Here is a 23,999-nt window from a genome sequence, read left to right on the forward strand (position 1 = left end):
CGTATCTATTCCACCCTCCCCACAGCCACATCTCCCCTCCCTGGTCTTCTGATGCCCTTATCAGCCAAGCACCTTCAAACCAGGCCTCCGTCATGGGCTTCCTACCTCATCGTACCTGCTTCTCAACAATGCTTCACCCCAGCCCTTCTGAGTCATTGGCCAGGATTCCTCCCAAGCACCTTGGATGTGAACTTGCCTACAGATTCTGTGGCCTAGATGCTCTGCTAACCAGGACCAGAGGGTGGGATGGAGAGTTGGTGGCACTGACAAATTTCCCTTCTGCTTCTCCATCCGAGCTCCTGGGTGGGTCACAGCATCCTGCAGAAGGAATCCAGCAGGTGCTTTCCCCACCTTTCCCTTTCCTGGTCCCTAACCCAAGCACACCCCCAACAGACACACACACACACATACACACACACACGCACACACACATGGTTGCTCTCCAAACTCTCATTGTCTTTGAAGGCAGCAGCTGAGCCTCACTCATTCACTCCTGTGCCTCAAACACACACTTCACAAGTTACAGATTCAGTAAATATTTATTGAAAGAATGAGCCTCCAACTTCCCCTGGTCTGGTTCCCTCTTTTCTCAGTGCACAGTCCTGCCAGTCGCCCAGCAGCCACACACTGCTTCTTCCCTGCGGAGCTTTGGAGGAGCCGGTCAGCCGCATGGCATTAACCTCTTTCAGTCCCAGTGCCGGGGGAGAAATGCATCCACGTCCAGGTCTGGGACGGGGAGCCAAGCACACAGCCGCCCGCCTCCCCCTGAGCCCAGAGGCCCCCGGGGAGATTGTCTCGCCTCACTCATCCTTGCTGCCAAGGCCTCCTCGCCTGTATTTATACACACTAAAGCTTCTGCCCGAATAAAACATCCATGTAAAATCCAATTTCCTCAGAGTCTCCTTTGGAGCCTGGGCCCGAGATGGAGTAGGTAACCCCGGCGGTAACCGCCTGAACCACTCCTGCTGGCTGCAAAGGTGAGGCCCATTTTTCAATTATCTATCTGCTGTGACAGCAGCGGTCCAGCCGCCGAGCCAAGGCAGGGGGAGGGGAGGGGGAGGCAGAGCGGGGGAGGCAGGAGAAGGAGGACAAGGGCACGGTTGGGGGGGGGCACGGAGACGCCCGGGGAGGGGGGCACAGGGAAGAGGCTCTGGTATGCGGCACCCAGTAGGTGCTCAGGAATGGTTTGGAGAAGGAGAGCTCGGCAGAGCGAATAGGGAGGGTTGGGGCGAGGCGAGGAGAGGGGGCGAGCTGGAGAGGCAAGAGTGGGTGGAGAGAGGGAGCGGGGACGGGAGGGGGAGGGGAGGCGAACGCGGATGGAGCCAACAAGAGGCTCCTGTGTCAATCCGTGGAAACGGGAGGCAGAGTGATGCGGTCACAGCTCCTGCCATCAATATCCTCTAATATAAATGTCAGTGATGCTATTTTCCGCGCAGTCATTTCGCACACTGCTGATTACATTAACGTATAATGGAGGGGCGCCGGCTCCACTGCTTTCTCCCCTAACCCTCCCCCCGGTGATGTGTCAATAGCCGCCTCCATGAACAAGTCAATTTTCTGCAGGCTTGGCAGCGGAATAAATCTGCCCGGCTATGGGGAGAGCTGCAGATATTTATATACCCGGCGCCTGCCTCCCGTGTGCGCGCGCGCGAGCGGGTGCGCGGCGGGCGCGGGCGCGGGGGCCGGGGGGGCTCCGGGGCGCGCCGCCGAGCAGAATGATTTCCAGCCCCGACTCAATAAGAGGAGAATTTAGAGCGGTCCCTGAGCTGGGCTCCCAGAAACAGCCTTACACGTTTATTTTCCTTAGCTGAACAGGAAAGGCGAGAATTATATGTGGATTTATAGGACAGGCGCAGCTCAACCCAAATGCTCCCGCTCCAGGGGGCGGGGAGGGGAGGGCGAGGGGGAGGGAGGCGGCGGGCCAAGCGCCGGCCGCTGGGACCCCCGCTCGCGCCGGAGCTGGTAGGGGCCCACCCCCCTCACCGGTCGCTTTAATTACATTTGTTCTTGTCCTTCGTGAGGGCGAGACTTCGGCACGGCCCGCATGGGGGTGGGGGAGGCGCAGGCCGGGACTGCCTGGAGAAGGGGGAGGGGAGGGCGCCAGGAAAGGGGACGTGGGGAGATGGGGGGGTGCTGTCAGCTTCGGCTCAGAGCGGATCAATAGTACGAGATCTAATGGGCTAACTGCCAAGCGGGCGCACCGAGGCGCTGCCCCGCTGGGGAGGGGGTGCGCGTAGGACGAGAGAAAGGAAGGGGTTGGGAGCGAGAGTGAGGACGGGGGAGGGGGAAGGGCAGGGGGCGTGGAAGCGGTGTGGGGAGGGAGAAGGGGTCCCAGGGCGCGCCGGCGGGAAGGGGCTGGACAGGAATCTTCCCCCCGGGGGTGTGAATCCCACATCCTCGCCCCTTTCCACCCTGAGCGAGAGAAACAGTCCCGGAGCTGCCCGACCCCCGGCCGCCGGCCTCTCGGGCCGCCACCGTGCAGTGGAGCCGCCAGGGGGCGGCGCGACCCCGCGCTCGCCGCGCCGATCGCAGCGCCCCGACCCGTGTGACCCGTGCCCTCCACCGCCTGACCCCTGCGCGTCGCCCTGGGCCGGGTCCAGAGGCTTCCCCGCGAGGCGAGGGTGTGCGGAGGGCAGCTCCCCCGTCCCCGCCCGCCCAGCACGTAAGGCACCAGAAGGCTGTCACCGCGTCTGGCCTAGCGCCTTGGGACCCTGGAGCGGACAGAGCCAGGGGTCTGGGTCACCGGGCCTGAGACTGACCAGATTTCCCCAGAGATAAGCAAGGCCACTGCAGACGCGGCGTCCGAGGCCGTGCGGGTTTGGGTCTTCGAACCCTGGCGGGGGAGCGCGGGACGGCCTCGCGTGAAGGGTCCTTCTGCACGTGCGGAGCGGTGCGGCCGGCCGCTAAGGAGACCGGCCGAGGTCGCTGGGGATGAAGGTCTCACGCCTCGCTTTTAACTCTTTCAGTTCCCGGCCATTGCCAGAGCCCATCATCTCCTGGCCTCTGACTATCCTTTTCCCAGCCCCAGAGACTGTCCCTCCCAAACTGAGTGAGAATCAAACAGCCGCACACCACTGCCACCCGGAGAGGGGAGTCCGGTGGTGGCCGCCCAGTGGCTCTGTGCCTGGGGGTGGGGGGAGCAGAGCTATCAGAACCACTGGGGGGGGGTGTTTGGACAAAAGTTCGTTTACCCATAGGCCCTTATTGCATGGGGTGCATATGTGCCTGCGGAGGTTAATTCTGGTCCATTCCCACGTGGACACTGTGTGAAGCAAGGTATTACTATGGCATATTTGCTCATGTTGGGTGTGGCAGCTGAGCCTGGGGGTATCTGCCCCATGCACCTGTCTGTGTATGTCTGTCATTGAGTGAATATTGCTTCACGCACCCCTTTGTGCATCGTCTCTGCAAATGTCACTGGGTACGCGTCGTCCTGTGTGTCACTGATGTCACCATCAGCGTTTGTTGAGAGCACCTATTGTGTGCGTGTCGTCTTATGCGCCCACGTCCTCATGAGAGTGAGCGTGGGCCCCACAGCGTGTTTGCATCTCTGTGGGCTCCATTGTTGGGACACAGCCATTGTCTCCATGTCATTGAAAGTGTGTGCTGGCGAGAGCTCGTGACACAAATGGAACGGAGCTGATCTGCCCCAGAAGCAAAGGCGGCAATGACCTTCTTTTTCCAATTATATCCTGGTCAGAGGTGAGCGACCTCTCCCCACTGAGGCCGCTTCTTGTCATGCAAACCGAGCAGCGGGATGGAGATTAGAGGAATGTGACCGAGTCACGTGTAAAAACAATCAGCTATCAATGGGCTCCGATCAATGCCCCAGATTACAGATGAGCCTGGGGCAAGCAGTCATTTTGGGAAAACTCAGTACACAGCCACAGACATGTCACATACCCTGAGACCCGCGTGCACTGCCACAGCCTGGAGACAGGCAGGAAACAGGTTGGGGAGAGCTGGGTGAATGAATGGCGCCCAGTCTGATTGAGGGGGGGGGGCTATTATTAGTAGTGAGTGGTTGTGTTGTTTTTGCAAAAGATGCAACCTTTATTGAGCTGGTAGCGGGCAGTGTAAAAGCTTGTGCTGAGCGCTTTCTATTTTAAGTCTGGAGAGTTAGGGTTCTAACTGGGTCACAGCAGGCAGCGAGGGGATTGAAGGAAACTCTCGTGTCAGGAACAGGAGCACAGGAGCGGCACAGTCTTGGGCCAGCTGCGGACAGGGGGTGGGTCTGCAACAGAGGGGCTCCTGGGGACAGTGCTGAGACACAAATGTCTCCAGGGTGACAGGTAGGCTGGGGAGAACTGAGCTGGGTGGGGGCGGGGCCTGCAGGAAGGGTGAGTATTTTTTGGAGGGTGATGATGGCAGGCACTTAGGGGACTGTAAGGACCAGCTGAAGGGCTGAGACTGGGTTAGATGGGTGGACGAGAAGATGGGAGGGGTCCTGGCTCTCACTTGACTTGACTTGACTCTGGTGTTAGCTGAGCCTACCTCTGGCCAGCAGTCGCTGTGGGTGCCGCAGTATCCTATCCTCTGTGCCCAGGGGGCCTCGCTGAGGCCTTGAGTTGTGTGAGTCAGGTGTGCTTTATGGATGTCCCGCTATGCCTTACCCAGCAGGGATGCAACAATGGACAAGAATGCCCTTGGGGGTTTATAGTTTCCTATAAAAGAAAACATTTGAAATACTTTAATATCTCTATTTCTCTCTCTCTTTCTCTCTCTACTTTGGAAAAAAGTGGTGTTGCATGGGGCCCGCTAGAGGCCATAGCAGGTTAAGTGCATGCTATGACAGCAATGGCATCCCGTATCAGAATGCCAGTTCAAATCTTAGCTATTCTGCTTCCCATCTAGCTTCTTGCTGATGCACCTGTTAAGGCAGTAGAAGATGGCCCAAATACTTGGGTACTTGCCACCTATGTGGGAGACCAGGATGGAGTTCCTGGTTTCTGGCTTTGACCTGGCCCAGACCTGGCTGGCTGTTCTGGTCATTTGTGGGGTGAACCAGGAGATGGAAGATCTCTGTCTCTCTGCATTTCAAATAAATAAACTTAAAAAAAATGTTGCATAAGAGAATACCATCTGAATTCAAATCCCATTGTGCCTTTTACCAATTTCAGTTTATGAATTCTGAAACCCTCCTTTCCTCCATTCATGGAATCAGGACACTCCACTCTTAGGATTGCTGGGCAAATTTTGGTAAGATGGTTAGCCCAGTGCTGGGCTATGATGATGTAAATGTGGCTTCTGCTACCCTCGCCTTCTGTTTTTCTAGAACAGTGCCTTTGGGAAAAACCCCATCTTGTGTCAGCAGAATGAAGGTTAAAAAGGACTTATAGCTTGGAAAAGATAATGGGGTGTTTAGGAGACCCCAAGAGGTTGCAGGTTAGGGCAGAGCAGAGGCAGTGCAGGGGCTTGCTTGGGGGTGTGGGAATCCTGACATGGAGCAGTCGGGGTGGGGAGAGAGACTGTGGGTAGTACAATGAGGCAGGGGGGAAAGGTCCTCTGTGCAGACCCCAGCACACCTAGGACAGTGCAGTGCTGACTCTGCCCCTCCCCCTGCTGGTAGCCCATAGATCTCCAGAGGGCTGCCTGGGGGCTCCTGTCCAACCTCACAAGATCATCCGCGCCTTTCCTGGAGCAGCCTCTGCAAGCTTTCCGCTCCCACCACCTGACCATAGCTACAGCAGCCCCCTCTGCTGGCCTCAGCGGTACTAGAACCGGGCCCTGCCTCTGCCTGTCTCTGGTTCCTTCCAGCCGGCTCCGAGATGACATGAGAGGTCGCAGCAGGCCCATTTTATAGCCTGGGAGATGGAAGGCCAAAGAATCTCTGAACCAGGCCTCCTTAGTCAACCTCCGTGCAGACAGCTCAGCTAAATGGCTAAGCTGCAGGCTCTGGAAGTGGAGCCCCGAGCTTGAGTCTGAAGCTTGATTCTTTCATGTCTTAGCTGGTATGAACTTGGGCAAGTCATTGCGCTTGTTTAGCTTCAGCTGGAAAAAATGGGGACAATGATAGCCTTCTCCTGGGCTGGTTGTGAGGCTCAAATAGGGCAGTGCACATTAAAAAACGTTTAGCGCAGGTCACTAAGTAAGTGATCAGCCAATTCTTCAAGCATTTGCCCAAGAAAAGCCCTGCTGTGGCAGGAGTGGGGCTCCAGCCCTGGACTGCGGGCTTCTGGGGACCTTGCTGCCCAGGGTTTGCTTATGCAGATCCCAGAGCACCAAGTGCCTGAGCAGCTGCAGAATCTGCTCCTGCTGCTGCTGCTTTACAGGGTGGGCTGGGGGCCGACGAGGGTCTCCTGGTTACTGTGCAGGGCACAAAGGGTTAAGGCAGGTGGGGGTGCTGGCATGAGAGTGGGTCACCCCTCCCTTTCCACTAGTTATTCTCCTCTCCAGGTGTTTTTGTGGCTTTTCCCTCCTCCCTTGGGGTGGGAGTGGGGGCTGCTGGGTCCACTTCGGGCTTAGTTATTGTTTTAATTTTGGTGCTGGCTCCCTGGTGCCTGGAGTAGATAATGAAAGAGGAAAAGAGAGGTCAGGGTGGTGCCCAGGCAGCAGATTTCTGCCCGTCAGACGGGGCCAGGGCCGATGGGGAAGTGGGGGGAGTGTTAAGTTAATATCAATAAAGCAACTGGAGTCTCAGAAGTGAGGCGCTGCAGAGCCCAGCACAATGTCTTTGTACTCTGGGAGCCTAAAGGGGCGCTTGGCCCAGCCACAACGAATCCTGAGAATGGAGCTGGCCTGGGGGTGGGGGTGGGGGTACAGTGAGCACACGGGCTCGGTGGCAGCCAGGAGTGACAGTGGGACAGGGAGGAGCTGGGCAGAGGACGAGTCTCATCTGTCTCATGCCCAGGCCACTCACTGCCTTTTGTTTGCCATAGCTCACCATACTGTCTAGCCCGCTTCAGGGTAGCTTAGGGGAGGGTGCTGTGGGTCCACTGGAGACGGAGAAAAATGAAAAAAGGAGGCAGCCAAGTACAGGGGTTGAGATCACAATCTTTGCTGCCAGACAGACCTGGGCTACTGGCAAAGTTCTTCCTGGCTGTGTGACTCTGGGCGAGTTACCAGACCTCTCTGGGCCCCAGTTTCTTCTTCTGCGAGATGCACTAATAGTGATGCGAGCTTCCTAGGGTCACAACATTGTCTTCAGAGACTGCAGCCCAGGGCCGGGTGTGCAGTGAGTGCTCAGTCGATGCTGGCAACCCTCATCACGCCTGTTTGCCTCAGCTGTAAAATGGGGGTACCAGTTGTAACTTCCCCATAGGGGTCTGGGGCGAGGAAATTAGATAAAGCCTGCGAAGTGCTTAGCACGCTGCCTGGTACATAAATAAGCCCTCAGTACACGTGGGCTGTGGTTATTCTATTATTTTTATCTTTATTATTCCCTGCTGTCTTGCAGCTGGTGATTTACTAGAGGAGACAGGCCCGGCCACTCCCTCCCTCGCCATCCACCTGCGAAGGGCTGCCTGAAACCCAGCCTACTCAGAGGGCACTCTGCGTTGCCTTTTACAGTCTGGGTGGACAAAGAGAGGCTTCAGGAGCCAAGCCGGACCCAAAGGAGAAGGAGACACCCGCCCCCCCCCCCCACGGCCACCTCTGTCCCCAGGAGAAACCTGCCGCATCACCGCTGCCGCTGACCCGCCCCTCCCAGCTGAAGACACACCTGGGCTGGAGGAGGACGCTCACCTGTTTCCCCATGGGCAGCTCTATGGGCCTGGGGGGGAACAGGGTCCCATCGGTGCTCCCTAGTTCTCTCTCAAGGCTGGGGGTGGCAGAGAGGGGGGGTTTAATGTTTCCCACTTGACCTTTCCTCCCCCACCCCCTGCCCCCAGCGCAGCGGGCGGGCGGACTGAAGGGCTGAATGGAGCGGAGGGCACGATTTTCACATTAATGGCAGCATATGTTGTGCTTATTGACACCGCAGGGTCGGTGCTTGTGGTGGTGGTGGTGGGGGGTGCCTAGGAGGCCACAGGCAGGAGGGGGCAAGGGGAAGAGGAGGCAGAGGGGAAGGCTGCCTGCGGGTGGGGGGTGGAGAGGGGAGCCTGGGGCCTGGGGGGAGGGAGGCAGGAACAATATTGTTGCAGGAGCACACCAGGTGCTCGCTGTCAGCCGAACAAAAAGGAAGAGTCAGCAACTCTGGGGGGGTGGGGAGGCGGGAGCCACCGCCTGCTCCAGTCTTGCAGCCTCTCCCTGTTAACCCCTGCTCTGCTGGGCAGCTGAAGAGCAGAGGGGCCCCTGGGACTCCCCACAGCCCTGGGCTCTTCGGAGTCACCGCATTCCCCTGACGATCTGGGAGATGCGGTTGGGCAGTGGCAAGACTTCGCTCCACCTTCCCCAAAGCCGGAAGGAATAGCAGGCTCTCTCCGTCCTTCCCTTTCTGCAGCGGAGGGGTTTGCGCGGCCTTGGGAAAGTTGGCAAAGCAGAGTGGCGGGGGCCGATGACCTTGAGCTTCGGAAGGCAGCTGCAGGTGGGAGGCTGTGTGGAGAGGGCCTAACAAAGAGGGTGAGGGACTCTGCACTGCAAAGACCCCCGATGCTCCCTCTCCCTGCTCTGGCTGCAGATTGCTCGCCTCCTGGAAGTCTTCCCAGGGCCCTGGCCTGGGGCAGGGGGAACAGGAGGAGCCGGGGATCGGCTGTTCCTAGCGCTGGCTTTCAGTTGATGAGAAGACTGGGCTGGCTCACTTCTCAGCCAGGAAAGTTCTCGAGGCTCATCTTGGAATGGTCGGGGTGGGGGGTAGCTAGATGGCAGAATGGACTCCCACCCTGGACTCCCATTCTGGGGGTCTAGAGGGCACTCGGGGGTCCTGGCTGCGGAGCCAAGCTGCAGGTGTCTCCAGCTGTCATTGTCCTCCTCCCTGCCCCCACCCTGCCTGCAGGGAAGCAAGGTGCTCAGGGCTGCTGGGACTGCTTCAGCTTTCTCGCTGCCAGGGGAGCCCAGGCTGGGGGGAGGGGGCCGTGTGCGCAGGGGAGGAGGGGTGGAGAGGCAGCCCTGAGGAGGGGTGCTGTCCTTTTGCCTTAGGAAGGCAGAGTTAAGGCTTGTACCTCCACCCTTGAATGTTGGTCTCCCTAGAGTCTGTGACCTGGCATTCTGGAGCCTTCCATCGTTCATTCACTTCCAGCGTGGCTAGTCTAGAGTCCTCATCTTGGTCGCCCTGGACGAGTGTCCCAACTGCCCACGCTTGCACACGGGCGAAGCCCCTAGAGGGCAATGGCCACCTTTCCGTATCCTACCCTCTGGCCCCATCTCCGCCCGGCCAGCGCCGGGACCTCTGGCTCTCGCCACCCACAGCTGCAGGCGAGGCGGGCGCGCCGGTCGGGAGCCTCCTCTACGCGCTGCTCTTGCAGACACTCTGGGCCCGCTCGCGCTCCCGGTCCTCCGGGCCTTCTCCCGCGTCGCGCACGAAGCCCCGGGCCAGCCCCGCCGCGCGCCCTGGGCTTCGGGCCCGGGCCGCGCCCCCCTTCCGCGGCCCTCTCGCCAGGCTCCAGCTGCGCGCGGAGCAGTCCCCGGCTCGGCTCCAGCTCCTCAATGGCCCTGCTCCCCCATTACCCTGATGTCGGCCCCTCTCCCCCTCGGCTTTATCGGCTCTCAGCCGGCTCCGCCAGGGTAATGAGGGCCCTCCTAATTACCATTGCACAAACTCCACTTACATTAACAGCTCCATCCGAGGAGCGGCAACATCTGCTGCTCGCAGGCAGGCGTCCTCCCCCGCCCTGCGCTCCCCGCCCCTCGTGCTCCCCTCTTTCCCGGCCCTCTTCCCGCACCCCGGCCCTCCCTGGCCCCTTCCCCAATCCTTGCCTTCTAATCTCTCCTTTCACACCCTCGCTACCACCCTACCAGCCAGGTCTTTTCAACTTCAGCATCCCAGGATGGGAGAGATCCGCGCAGAAGCGACCCCCAGAGACATGATGAAGACACTCAGCGGGCTGGGCCACAACTCCGAAGACCCAGAAACTCAGGATCCCAGAAACCCAGCCAGAAAGCCCGGAGCCGATAGAAAGTGGAAGCAGCAGAGCCGGAAAGAGAGGGGGTGGGTGTCTCTGATGCCCACTCAGCGTGCAGAACCACCTGCAAGGTATGTATGTGTGTGAATGCACATATCTTGTGTTTTGCGTGCTCATTTATTTAGCATCATGTATGTGAGAGCGTGCATGTCAGTGTCTTTACTGTCATGGGTATCTGTGCATTCATGAGTGCATGTGACAAGCATTTGTGTCATGTGTACAATTATACTCCCCAGTGTTTATCTTTGTGCTTGCCTTTTGTAAGCGTGTGTCTGTGTATATGCACATCCTTGTCCATCATGTATGTAATTCTGTGTGTGTGATGTATGTCCGTATAGGATTCAGGTTCCAAGTCACGTGCGTGCCTTGTCTGGATGCCGCCAGGAGTGTGTGTATCTCTGCAGGCATGCCTATGCATGTGCGTATCATCTGTGTAATTATTCGATGCGAGTGGGAGCATGTGTGTGTGTTCCTGCTCCATGGGGGATGACAGGCAGTTGGGAAGACGCTGAGCCCGTTTTATCTGAGGTTAACAGGGGTCACACTTCACTCCTGGAAGTCCCTCACCCTCCTCCCCACCCTACACAATTAAGCCTCAGTGTGGTGGAAAGACAGCCAGCACACATTAAGAAAGGTCAACAATATTATCAGCTCCTAATCCAATTAGTTACTGTTTATTTGGGAATCCGGCTCTAGGTCAGCTTCCAGGGAGAAGGCCTGGGAGAGAGAAGCTGCAAGAAACCACAGAAGGTGGCCAGGGCTGCGAGGGAGGGGAGAGGGCCATCCTCAAGGCAGGGGCTGGGCATGCCGCCTCCTCCGGGAAGGTGGGCGCTCTGGGAAGGGGTCCGTGTTGCAGAGCAGGGGTTGAAGTCTGAGGTTGCATCTCCAGCTTGGGGTGCTGCCTCTCTCATCCTGAGACATCCTGCCTGTGTCCAGCCCCAGCATCCTTACGGGGTGTCTGGGAGCGGGATGGCTGCGTTGGGCTGCAGCTGGCTTCCCCTGGGATAGCAGAGGCAGAGGAGGACTTGTTGATCAACGGGCTGTTAGCTTTGGAAGCCACTCATTACTCCCACCCTCTATTTTATCACCCTTTCTCTCTGAGCCCCACAGGACCTTGACTACCTGCCACTTCAGCTCAACCAGGAGGCCCAGCTTAGCCCCACAGGGCCCCCAATCCATAAAACATGAGACCCACCTCTGTGCCTTGTGGCCTCAGGTAAGGGGCAGCTCAGCAGGACTGAGGACCCCAGGCACAAGGCGAGCAGGTTAGATGGTCTTTGCCCTGCTCTGACCCCCTCCAACCTCTGGAGAGGTAGACAAGACCCCAGCACCCAGGATTGGGGGAACTCATAGAAGGAAGAAGCTTGGCTGCCGCATTCTTGGGCCAGGTCACCAGGGCTCTCCCCTGACTCAGCAGTCAGGGGCAGGCAGGACCTGACCATCAACCCCTACCCCAGGCCATCCTCACACACAGCTGTGGATAAGTAGAGTGACAGGAACAGCTGTGCTTCTCAAGGAGCCAAGTACGGGGTCACTTATGCTTGTCTTGGGGTGCAGTGCATAGGCCTGAGCCCCAGGGATCGGGCCACTTGTTCTTCTTGGCCTCAGTCCCCTCCTCTCAACACACAAAACCCCCGTGATTTGCTTTCTTACTGCCCTTTCACACAAACAGTCATGAAAACACTGTCTTCTGTCTCCTCTCTCTCCCTCCTGCCTCCAGAGGCGAGCACAGTGTGAAGACATTGGTCCAAGTTCAAGGACTTACAGTGGATCTAAGGGCTTCTTTGCAACAGCCTTGCTCGAAGGGCGCTTCCCTGGTTCCACCCGCAGAGAGAGAACTGTGATGCTACCACCTCCAGCTTGGACCCTGCAGTTCTCATCCTTAGTGAGCACTGCGATCACCCAGAGAAGCTCTTTTTTTTTTTTTTTTTTTTTTTTTTTTTTTTTTTGACAGGCAGAGTGGACAGTGAGAGAGACAGAGAGAAAGGTCTTCCTTTTGCTGTTGGTTCACCCTCCAATGGCCGCCGCGGCCAGCATGCTGCGGCCAGCGCACTGCGCTGATCCGATGGCAGGAGCCAGGTGCTTCTCCTGGTCTCCCATGCGGGTACAGGGCCCAAGCACTTGGGCCATCCTCCACTGCACTCCTGGGCCACAGCAGAGAGTTGGCCTGGAAGAGGGGCAACTGGGACAGAATCCGGCGCCCCAACTGGGACTAGAACCCGGTATGCAGGCGCTGCAAGGCAGAGGATTAGCCTAGTGAGCCGCGAAGCCGGCCCAGAGAAGCTCTTTAAAGGGGGACCTGCCCAGTTTGGATCTCTAGGCTTGAGCCCCTGGAACCCATATACTAATTTACTAATGACAAAGCATGGTCTGAGTTGTAGTATAACCTCCATCTCTCAGACGAGGAAATTGAGGCCCAAGCTGGTCAAGGATACGAATTTCTCCTTCCCACCCTCCCTCCCCTCTGCTTTCTCTCCCTCCCTTCCTTCCATCTCTGTCTTTCCAAGAACCAGGTCTGCTGATTGCAGGGAATCTAGTCAGTCCCTGGAATTTTAGGACGCTGGGAAGGGCTGCCTGTTGCAGGAGCTCTCTGCCCCCAAGCCCAGCCCCTTCATGAGTGTAACTCATTCCACTGCCCTGGATTAAGCTCTCCTGTTGGCACCACAGAGCGTCTGCAAGGGACAAGGCTGTTACTCCCTACTGCGCACGTGTTCCAACAGGGCCCTTGCTCTAGGTTCTGCTTTCATGTTCTGGTTCTAGTACTTATCATCCATGTCACCTGGTTCACCCTGTTGTCACTCAGAACCTCACCTGTAAGGTGCAGATAACAATGCTACTTTGTAGAGTTGAGATTAGAATCAGTGGATAAGTTCCTAGTGCCATTCCTGATCCATAGAGGTTAAATATTATTATTATTATGAAACCTAAAGAAATAACTATCGCATCTGCTAGAAGGGCTATCGTGAAAAGACTGATGATGTAGTACAACTAGAACTCACAGACCGTGCTGGCAGAGGGAGCTGATGGAGTTGCCTTGGACAAATACTTGTTGGCGCCTACTAATGCTAAACACGCACGCTCTACAACTCAGCAAATCAGCTCCGAGGTGGATGCTTGTAAGAAACGAATGCTTGTGTTCAGCAAAACCCACGCAGGAGGATGTTCACAACAGCTGGCTTGGTAATAATCCCGGCCTGGGACAACCTAAATGCCATCAACAATAATAGAATGAGTAAATACATTTTGGGTTAGCCTTACAATGGAATACGACAAAGCAAGGAAAAAGAAAGGACAACTGAAAATGCATTAATAATAAAGATAAATCTCAATGATACAGTGAAATATGTTGGACATAGAGTACCCAGTGTGTGATTCATTTAGATAAGATTCAAAAACATGGCCAGCGTCGTGACACAGCGAGTTACTGAGTGACGCTGCTGCCTACAATGCAGGCATTCTATATGCGCACAGGTTTGAGCCTGGCTGCTCCACTTCCAGACCAGCTCCCTGTTAATATGGGAAAGCAGTGAAAGATGGCCTAACTGCTTGGGCCCCTGCCACCCACATGGCAGGAGTTCCTGGCTCCTGGCTTCTGCTCGGCCCAGCCCCAACTGTTGAGGCCATTTGGGGAGTGAATCAGTGGATAGAAGACCCCTCTGTCTCTCCCTCTTTCTCTCTGTAACTGTGCCTTTCAAATAAATAAATTCATCTTTTAAAAAATTTCTATAACAAGCAAAATTAATCTATCATAATAAAAGAATAGGTGACACTGGGGAAAGTCACAGAGGATTTCTCTAGAATGCTAGAAATATGCTATATCTTAATCTGGTTAGAGGTGTGTGTGTGTGTGTGTGTGTGCGCGTGCGCGGCGTGTGTATAAAAATTCACTGAGGGGCTGGTGTTTGATGCAATAGGTTAGGCTTGTGCCTGCAATTCCAGCATCCTATATGGGTGCCTGTTCAAGTCCCTGCTGTTCTACTTTCAATCCAGCTCCCTGCTAATGCGCCTGGGAATGCAACTGAAGATGGCCCAAGTGTTTGGGCCTCTGCCACCCATGTGGGAGACCCAGAGAAAGTTCCTGGTTCACTGGCTTCCATAGAGCCCAGCCACAGCCATTGCAGCCATTCAGGGAATGAACCAACAGATGGAAAATCTCTCTCTCTCTCTCTCTCTCTCTCTCTCCCTCCCTCTCTCCCTCCCCCACCCCCCTCCTTATCCCTCTCTCTGTGACAATGCCTATCAAATAAATGCTTTTTTAGAAAAATCACTTGATTATTACACTTGACGTAAATTACACTTCAATTTTAACAGACAACTGGGCTCTCAGGTAGCCTGAGACAGATCCCTAGGAGGAACACAAAGGACTTTGCAACTCCAGAGAAGGAGTGCATCTGGCGGCCACTGCGCCGGAAGGGAGGGTGACAGGTAGAGGACAGAGCCAGGGTCTTCTCACTGGGGCATAATTGCGTGAACGGTGAGCAGGAGCAAGAAGGCTGCACAGTTTGAGACTGGATCAGGAGCCTTTCTGGGTGCCAGCCTGGAAGTCCACATTGACTGGGTGTCACAGGGTTTGAGCAGGACAGGGGCATCACTAAGTGTTCTTTAGGTGATTCACAAGGCAGCTAGGGGATGGAGCAGGGAGAGGCAGGAGCAATGCGACTTGGCTGCTGCAATGAGCAGGCCTGCTGCAGCCCCCAGGACGAGGGATCTGGGACTTCAGATGCTTCGGGTGATGAGATGAAAGGGGTTTCTCCTGCTTCTTTACACTGATCTCCTTCAATGAACCTGGATGACTCAACTAAGCAGGAAAAAAGTACGAGTGAAGGAAAAAGAAACTGGTGCTAGAAACATGCTTGGAGGGGCAGGCGGAGAAGCGGACACGGTTCTTCAGAGTCATTTCTCCAGCCCTGGGCAGGAGGAAGGGGCTGTCCCTGCAGGCCTGCAAAGGAGCAGGGCTCCGTGGGAATCTTACGGGAGGCGAGAGGTGTAGACTGATTGATGGGCAAGTCGATGATGGAGATCTATGGACAGATCCAGCAGCTTTACTCCAAAGCCATCATTCATTGAGTGCTTCCCAGGTGCCAAGTTTTCGGGTTACTGTTGACCATCAGCGCAACCCTGCAAGGTGAATGTCGTCACCCCCGTTATTGTACCGCTCTGACAAGTGACTTGCCCCAGGCTCGCCTGCAAAGCTGAGATCTGAACTCAACACGGCTAACCCTCCAGAAAACAGCCCTGTAACGGGGAGAGGCTGTGCAGCCAGGCCCTCGGGCTGGGGCCCCGACCCCCAGCAGACCTGGGCTGGACTGGGCTGGGCTTTCCCACTCCCTCCCTCTTTCTTTCCCCAAGCTTTCCTGGGGAACTTTCTGTCCTTGGACTTTCTCCCAGACCTCCTCCCAGAAGGTGGGGCTTGACCCTGGTCCCTGCCCCCATCCTAACCAACATCCCCTCCTCCACTCTCTCTCCATCACTGGTGACACTCCCCACCTGCCATCACCATCCATCATTAGTACTTTAAGCTCTGCCTCAGCCCTTCAAAGTTGCTAAATCCCCTATTTGGTTCAGTTCCACTCCAGCTCCCAGCTCCCCGTGCACGGGGGACCTGATGGGACACAGGGAAATTATACACGTAATAAAGAGTCGGTTTGCTCTGATAATTCTGATAATGATGCACATCTCAGCCCTTCCCATGCACACACACACACACACACATAAACACACACAAGTGTTGTACCCCACGCCGCCCAACCTCCGCAGCCACCCAACCCGCTGCTGCCCTGGAGCTCCCCCGCAGAGATGTCTCAAACCAAGTCTCCATCCACCCTCTGCCCCGGAAGTTATCTGGAACACCTTGTCTGTCCCCCCACGCCCACAGCACATGGCATTTACCAGCTGTGTCCTGAGGGTCTGTTCTTTTCTGGAGCCCTTAGCTTGTAGCAGGAGCAGTGTCAGTGTGGTCCACGGTGCTTGCACATGGCTGCTCCTCCGTGGCCTTGCTGAGTGAATGAATGAATGCCCACATCACTAAATCCACCATTAGAAACACATCCCATCTTGGAATATCCCCCAGCCCTACCAGCCCACACAGCACCCCTCTGAATCGCATCTTCTGCTTATACAGACACGTACCTCACCTCTGCCACTGGGGGCTCATTCCACACTCGGAGGCAGGACTACCATGAACAGCTACCTGGGAGTCTTGGCTTGGCGTGGGGGGCAAATAGGAGGGAAGATGTGTTAGGAATGGATGAGGGTTCCTGGGTGAGTGTGTGAGTGTGGGCCCGACTGCTGTGTATGGGGAGGGGACAAGTGTGTGTGTGTGTGTCACTGACAGCCCGTGGTGTCTGTGTGTGTGCCTGCATGGGTGTGCACACAAGCCTCGGATCCCCCGGACTTACCTTCTTCCCCGCCCTCTCAGAGCTATGGATAAGCATCATGGACTCTCTTTTATTTTTATTTATTTATTTATTTATTTTTGACAGGCAGAGTGGACAGTGAGAGAGAGACAGAGAGAAAGGTCTTCCTTTGCTCTTGGTTCACCCTCCAATGTCTGCCACGGCCAGTGCACCACGCTGATCCAATGGCAGGAGCAGGTGCTTCTCCTGGTCTCCCATGGGGTGCAGGGCCCAAGCACTTGGGCCATCCTCCACTGCACTCCCTGGCCACAGCAGAGAGCTGGCCTGGAAGAGGGGCAACCGGGACAGAATCCGGCGCCCTGACCGGGACTAGAACCCGGTGTGCCAGTGCTGCAAGGTGGAGGATTAGCCTAGTGAGCCGCGGCGCCGGCTCATCATGGGCTCTCATTCACGTTTCCTTGTCTCTCCCTCCCCTAAAGTTGAAGTCCTTTTAGGAGAAAGTTGTCTCCTCCCTCTCCCTACTTCTCTGCAGCCCAGGGAGGTTTAGAGAGAAAAGGTGGGGCTGGTATCTGGGAGGAGGTCTCACTTCCAGGTCAGCTTCCCTGCCATCATCGTGGTCCCTGTTCAGCCACCTGCTCCCACCAGCTTTCATCGTCACGTCCTTGCCCCCTTCTGCAACCAGAGAAAGCAAGAACCAAACAGCAGTGACAGCCCCTGAGGACTGGCGAGCTGGGACCTCCACAGCCTTCCATGTTTGCCCATTGCCCATGGCATGACTGGCGGGCCCCAGGCATGGGGCTCTGCCTCAGCCCCTGCTAACCTCTAACCTGGTGTCTCTGCTCCACTCTCGCCAGCAAACCTGCCTTCAGCCGCTGCCCTGGCTCGCTTTCCTCCAACCACTTCCCCCAGGCCCCGGCGCTTGCAAAATCTTTTCCCTAGGGTCCTCAGAGATCACTCCCGTCGCTGAGACTGAGTCATTTTCCCAAGGTGGAGCCCTCTCCTGGGCAAATTCAGGCACTGCCACAGCTTTCTGTGCCGGCAAGTGACGTGGCCCTGCCTGGACCAAGCCCCAGCCCCAGGATGGGCTCAGGAAGAGTCTTCTCCACGTCCCCTCCTCAGGCATGCAGATTGCCTTTGGTCTCCTTACACCCAGCCCTCCCCCCCGCCCCCCGCACCCTCTGGCCTCTGCTCACTTCCCCGCCTCCTTGCTTCCCATGTCACCCTGTACTCTCTGAGCCTCATCCTTGGTGGCCTTCCTCAGGGTCTGTCCACACACAGAGCTCTCCAGGCTTCCTGTGCAGGCCACAGGGCATTGGGACATGCTACTTGTTCTGACGGAAAGGCTTTTCCTTTGTCTTGTCGCCCATTCCACTCCCCCTCACTCTTCCAGCGTCAGCTCAGAGGCTACTTCCTGGGAGCAGACAAGTCTCCCTACGGCATGGCTCCGGCTGGCACTCAGCACACTTGTCATTTTGTGTGGATGCGGTCACTGGCCGACTAGAGGAGTGGGGCACAGGAGCACGTCTTTGTGCATCTCTGCAACCTCTGGGTGGGGTCTGGCCTGTGGGAGGCCTTTGATACACACTTGAAGGCTGAATGAACCCAGCAGGGAGCTCAGGCTGACGGTGAGAGAATTTCAGCAAAGCCGAATGGCACCTGCTGAAAGCAGTCCCATCAGCGTTTGAATGCCCAGGAATTTGCTGTGGCCTCACAGATGAAATCCAAAATTTTCCTTTTAGATTTTTCAGGCTCTTCAAATTTGTTTTCTTTATTTCCTATCACTTCCCTTTGCTTCCCCCCAAAATTCAGGGGCCCGTACACATGCCTTGACTTGGTTGACCTTCACACCATTCCCATTGCCTGGAAGAACCCTCCTTTCCTCTTTATCCTCCCTAAAATCCTATTCCTGGCCGGCGCCGCGGCTCACTAGGCTAATCCTCCGCCTAGTGGCGCCGGCACACCAGTTCTAGTCCCGGTCGGGGCGCCGGATTCTGTCCCGGTTGCTCCTCTTCCAGGCCAGCTCTCTGCTGTGACCAGGGAGTGCAGTGGAGGATGGCCCAGGTGCTTGGGCCCTGCACCCCATGGGAGACCAGGAAAAGCACCTGGCTCCTGGCTCCTGCCATCGGATCAGCGCGGTGCGCCGGCCGCGGCGGCCATTGGAGGGTGAACCAACGGCAAAGGAAGACCTTTCTCTCTGTCTCTCTCTCTCACCACTGTCCACTCTGCCTGTCAAAAAAAAAAAAAAAAATCCTATTCCTCAGGATGGGCGCTGTGGTGCAGCAAGTTAAGGCCACATCAAGTGCCAGTTCGAGTCCTGGCCCCTCCATTCCCAATCCAACTTCCTGGTAACGTACCTGGGAAGGCAGCAGAAGATGGCCACGTACTTGGACTCCTGCCCATCCACGTGGGAAACCTGGATGGAGTTCCTGACTCCTGGCTTTAGCCTGGCCTGGTCCGGCTGTCACAGGCATTTGGAGAGTGAACCAGTGGACTGAAGATCCCCCTCTTTCTCTGTGTGTATGTCTTTTTCTCTGTTAATCTGCCTTTTAAATAAATCATTTTTCAAATTATCCTACTCATCTTTCAAGTTCAAAATCAGGTTTCCATTCTTACACAAAGCTTGCCCTGACCATTCTAGCACCCGCTGAATTCCTACAACCTGTAACCTCTATACATTCGGCATATCAGAGACTGTTAACCTTGGAAGGGCCCCCGACATCACTGGCTCTACCAGAGTCTAAGCAAGCTGTATAGTTACATTTTCCAAACTCGGCATTCAAGTACCAGCCTCAGAATTCATGCTACAGCCACATATTGTCTATGATGTTATTATTAATTAACTTACTGCTTAAAATTTTATTTATTTTCATTTTGTTTGAAAGGCAGACAGATAGAGATCTTCCACCGCCTGGTTCATTCCCCAACTGCCCACAACAGCTGGGGCCGAGCACATTCTGAAGTCAAGAGCCCAGAACTTCATCTGGGTCTCCCACGTGGTGGCACGCACTCAGGAACTGGAGCCATCGCCTACTGCCTCCAGAGATGCTCACTAGCGGGACGCTGGGTCAGCAGTACTCAGCCCAGGCGCTGGAATACGGGGTGTGGTATCCCAAGCCGCGACTTAGCCACTGCTCCAAACACCTGCCCCGACTTACAGTTTTTTACTCTAGTACGTTTATTTATCATTTTTATTTTTAAGGATTTATTTATTTGAGAGGCAGAGTTGGAGAGAGGTCTTCCATCCACTGGTTCACTCCCTAAATGGCTGCAATGGCTGGATTTGGGCTGATGCCAATCCAGGATCCAGGAGCTTCTTCCAAGTCTCTCACTTGAGTGCAGGGGCCCAAGCACCTGGGCCATCTTCCACTGCTTTCCCAGGCCATAGCAGGGAGCTGGATTGGAAGTGGAGCAGCTGGGACTCGCACTGGCGCCCATGTCGGATGCTGGTGTTACAGACTGAGGCTTAACCTACTACGGCACAGTGCCGGTCCCACATTTATTATTTTTAAAAAGACTTTATAAGGGGGCTGGTGCTGTGCCGTAGTAGGCTAAGCCTCCACCTGTGGTGCCGGCATCCCATATGGGTGTGGGTTCAGGTCCTGGCTGCTCCTCTTATGATCCAGCTCCCTGCTATGGCCTGGGAAAGCAGTGGAAGATGGCCCAGTACTTAGGCCACTGCATCTGCATGGGAGACTCAGAAGAAGCTCCTGGCTCCTGGCTTCAGCCTGGCCCACCCAACTGTTTTGGCTATTTGGGGAGTGAATCAGTGATCTCTGGCTGGCTGGCTGGCTCTCTCTCTCTCGCTCTCTCTTTCCTTCTCTCTCTGTACTTCAGCTTTTCAAGTAAATAAATAAAGCTAAAAGAAAGAGAGAGAGAGGGAGGAAGGAAGGAAGGAAGGAGGGAGGGAGGGAGGGAGGGAGGGAAGGAAGGAAGAAAAGTGACACTTTTACAGTAGCTTGAAGTAACCTCACACTGTAACCAAAACAAAGGAACTTAAGTGACATGCAGTAATATGGAACATTCTTGCAATATAATATTATATACAGTAGTAAGTCAAAAAAAGTTATATAAAGCCTATTACTATTTTTTACAGGTTTCTTTATTTACTTGAGAGGCAGAGTTACAGAGAGAGGTCTTCCATTATCTGGTTCACTCCCTAAATGGCCACAACAGTTGAATGTAGGCCGATCCCAAGCCAGGAGCCAGGAGCTTCTTCCAGGTCTCCCATGCAGATGCAGTGGCCTAAGTACTTGGGCTGTTTCCACTGCTTTCCCAGGCCATCAGCAGGGATCTGGATCAGAAGTGGAGCACTTAGGACTCAAATCGGCAGCCATATGGGATGCCAGCGCTGCAGGGGGATGCCTAACCTACTACACCACAGCACCAGCCCCATGCTTGTTACTATTTCTAATAAAATTAAATTTTAAAATACCTTTTAGGAATAAATAAAGCTTTTGAAAAATAAAGTAAGGGGGGCCGGTGCTGTGGCTCAGCGGGTTAACACCTTGGCCCGAAGTGCTGGCATCTTATATGGGCGCCGGTTCTAATCCTGGTTGCTCCTCTTCCGATCCAGCTCCCTGCTGATGGCCTGGGAAAGCAGCAGAAGATGGCCCAGGTCCTTGGGCCCCTGCACCCACATGGGAGACCTGGAAGAAGCTCCTTGCTCCAGGTTTCGGATCAGCGCAGCTCCAGCCATTGCAGCCATCTGGGGAGTGAACCATCGGATGGAAGACCTCTCTCTCTCTCTCTCTCTCTCTCTCTCTCTCTGCCTCTCCTCTCTGTGTAACTTTGACTTTCAAATAAATTAATTTAAAAAACGAAAAGAAAAAGAAAGCAAGAAAGTATTGCATATGGGATTCAGGATGTCAAGTGCCCTGGGCTGGAGGCTGGAACCAGGATGAAGGGACCGTTTGGCTGGTTGTGAGTTATTGCCAAGGCCTGAGATTTTGTTTTGGGTGATAAATTCATGAGATGCTTATAATATTTTTAAAAGCAACTAATAAAGAAACTAAGTATATAAGAAAGTACTCCATGCAAGAGCAAATGATGACAGTGTAAACCAAGGAATATGATAAATTCAGTTCTGTGAACCCAGGTTCTAATGGAAAAAGAAAGAAAGGAAGCTAACTGACAAGGAAGTAACTTTCTCACTCTGGGGTTCTGTGCGATTTAACGTCCTGTCAATGCACCATCAAAGATCATCGGACATTCGAACAGGGGGCCTGGTCCCTTCCCTTGGATAAACAGCCCTAAAACCTCTCTGCCCTAGGCTGCCTGCTGGAGGTCCAGTGAGGAACTGGCAGCTCTGGGAGACAGTTGCCTCGCCTGGTCCTTTTGTGGGGAGACTTTGCCCTGCCGGACACAGCTCAGCCTCCCTGCGATGCATCTTGCTCTCCTCTTGGCGCCTGGCACGGGCTTGGGCACCCAGGAACCCAGAATTTGCATATTGATTGCTTCCCGATGGAGCCTCCTGCCCTGGGGCTGGAGCCTCACTAGGGAAGACAAAAGGGTTCCTGATTATCTGCTGGGACACAGCCTGGTGCCAAGTGTGAGCCCTGATTTCTTTCTAGGAGAAAATCAGCATTTTCCAAAAAAAAAAAATCTTTAAGCAATTTTCTGATAAGCTTTTAATGGGATGCAGATTTCCTCTTCGAAGTAAGTCTCCCAGCTATTTTACCAAGGGTAGGAGTTTAATTAATTTTATCCAGACATTATTTTTTTTAACAATGATTTTTAAACAATGATTCTAACCCCTCTTCTTCCCTCTAAATGTGTCCACCAAGAGGGCACCTCGAGTTGGCCCCCTCCAGGTCTCTTCCACTTGCAGCAAGGCTGAAATAAAATTTGAACATGTGCTCATAAATAAATCGTCTAAAAAGCTTTTTTATCATGTGTGTGTGTGTGTGTGTGTGTTTTCCTGTAACACAACTGAATACTTGAGGGTGGGCTAGGATTTCTTAGCCATATTTTTACTAACCCACAGCTGGCATTAACTGAGACTCCTTAGCCAAAAATTCTTGACCTGACCCTGCGGTGGCCCCCCTTGGCTCTGATGAGTCACCTCTACCCCCACAGAATCCATGGCTTTGGGAGGCCTGGGAGGGGGAAGGGGAGCCAGTAGAGGCCTGAGAGCATCTTCAGAAATCCTCACGGAACCCCAGCATTAGGGACGAGGCCACCTCCACCCCCTCTCCAGTGTGTGCAGGCCAGAACTGATGGTCCCTGGGGTGAGGGAGAAGACCCTTTGGGCAGAAGCTGACTCTGGGACCCCTGCCCTCTTTTGAGGGGTAGAGGCTGGGGAGGAGCAGTGGACACTGGTGCCCCAGGTTGCTGCTTGGCAGACTTTAGTCCCTGGACCTGGCCCCCATCCAGATGGGAAATGAGGGCCCCTCCATTGGACACGGGCTGTCTCTAGGCCCAGCTGACTCCCAGCTGCTCGCTCAGCCCCTCCCCTGTGGGCTGTCATAAGGGGGCCAGGCAGGGCTCACCAAAGTGGACCTGGGGAGCACACAATGTTCTGGGTCCACCTTGGGGATGTCAGCTTGGCCCCAGCATAATCTTCATAATCTTTTTCATAATTTATTAGTTCCGAATGTAAGTGTTGATGATAGAAAACACAGAAACTATCAGGAAATATAAAAACTAACTGTGGGGGCCGGTGCTGTGGTGTAGTGGCTTAAGCCTCTGCCCGCGGTGCTAGCATCCCCCACCTTTTTTTTTTTTTTTGACAGGTAGAGTGGACAGTGAGAGACAGAGAGAAAGGTCTTCCTTTGCCGTTGGTTCACCCTCCAATGGCCACTGATGCATTGCGCTGATCCGATGGCAGGAGCCAGGTGCTTCTCCTGGTCTCCCATGGGGTGCAGGGCCCAAGGACTTGGGCCATCCTCCACTGCACTCCCTGGCCACAGCAGAGAGCTGGCCTGGAAGAGGGGCAACTGGGACAGAGTCTGGCGCCCCGACTGGGACTAGAACCTGGTGTGCCGGCGCCGCAAGGTGGAGGATTAGCCTAGTGAGCCGCGGCGCCGGCCCACTAGCATCCCTTATGGGCACAGGTTCCAGTCCCGACTGGTGCATTTCCCCTCTAGCTCCCTGCTAGTGCGCCTGGGAAAGCAGTGGAAAATGGGCCCAGGTACTTGGGCCTCTGCACCCACGTGGGACACCCAGAAAAAGCTCCTGGCTCCTGGCTTTGGATCAGCCCAGCTCCAGCCATTATGGCCATTTGGGGAGTGAACCAGTGTCGGGGACCAACAGCATGTGACCTCTTAGTGGAAAGACAGGGCTAGACAGCCCAGACCAGATAGTACTGATAACGCAACCTTGTGTGACCTCATGCCTTAAGACCTTGTAACCTTTCCCCTACTTGCACAAGCATTGCAGCTACAAGATAAGCCCCTCCTTCCCCCGCCCGACACTCTGCCTTTCTGATATATAAGTGTGTGGTTGAAAAATAAAGCCGCAGCTTGATCAGCCATCTTGTCTTGCTGCCATCTTTGTGTCTCCTGTCCCTTTCATTTCTCCTTCTAGGTGCTCCGCCCCAGTTGCTGTCCCGCGGGACGGGACAAACCAGCAGATGGAAGACCTGTGTGTGTGTGTGTGTCTCCCTCTCTCTGTGTAATTCTTTCAAATAATTAAATCTTAAAAACAA

The 23,999-nt window shown here is 55.0% G+C and overlaps 2 long non-coding RNA genes across 13 annotated transcripts in view; one reads left to right on the forward strand and one right to left on the reverse strand.

Moving 5' to 3' along the window:
• The first annotated feature begins 718 nt into the window (after positions 1-718).
• Positions 719-22,238, forward strand: LOC103351408 (uncharacterized). Of its 9 annotated transcripts, XR_016221991.1 has the most exons (7): positions 4,101-4,292; positions 5,121-5,199; positions 7,397-7,735; positions 8,381-8,464; positions 9,835-10,069; positions 11,719-11,883; positions 13,989-14,262. It is a non-coding gene; the product is annotated as an uncharacterized LOC103351408 (long non-coding RNA). The 9 variants fall into 9 exon arrangements; XR_016221992.1 differs by lacking the exons at positions 11,719-11,883; positions 13,989-14,262 and adding an exon at positions 20,928-22,238; XR_016221995.1 differs by lacking the exon at positions 11,719-11,883 and having other exon boundaries at positions 8,381-8,499.
• The window catches only part of LOC103351407 (uncharacterized), a 45,500-nt gene continuing 32,143 nt past the window's right edge, over positions 10,643-23,999 (reverse strand). For 2 of the 4 annotated variants that reach the window (XR_016222000.1, XR_016221998.1), the window contains exons 3-5: positions 15,888-15,994; positions 14,971-15,116; positions 10,643-10,997 (exon numbers count right to left, since the gene is read on the reverse strand). This is a non-coding gene — a long non-coding RNA (uncharacterized LOC103351407). Of the gene's footprint in view, positions 10,998-14,970; positions 15,117-15,887; positions 15,995-16,127; positions 16,202-23,999 lie in introns of all 4 variants that reach the window. The other 2 variants (XR_011382314.2, XR_016221999.1) reach the window with 2 other exon arrangements.

This window comes from Oryctolagus cuniculus, chromosome 15, assembly GCF_051225735.1.
Source record: "Oryctolagus cuniculus isolate XC-2025 breed Fujian yellow rabbit chromosome 15, ASM5122573v1, whole genome shotgun sequence".
Classification (NCBI taxonomy): Eukaryota; Metazoa; Chordata; class Mammalia; order Lagomorpha; family Leporidae; genus Oryctolagus; species Oryctolagus cuniculus.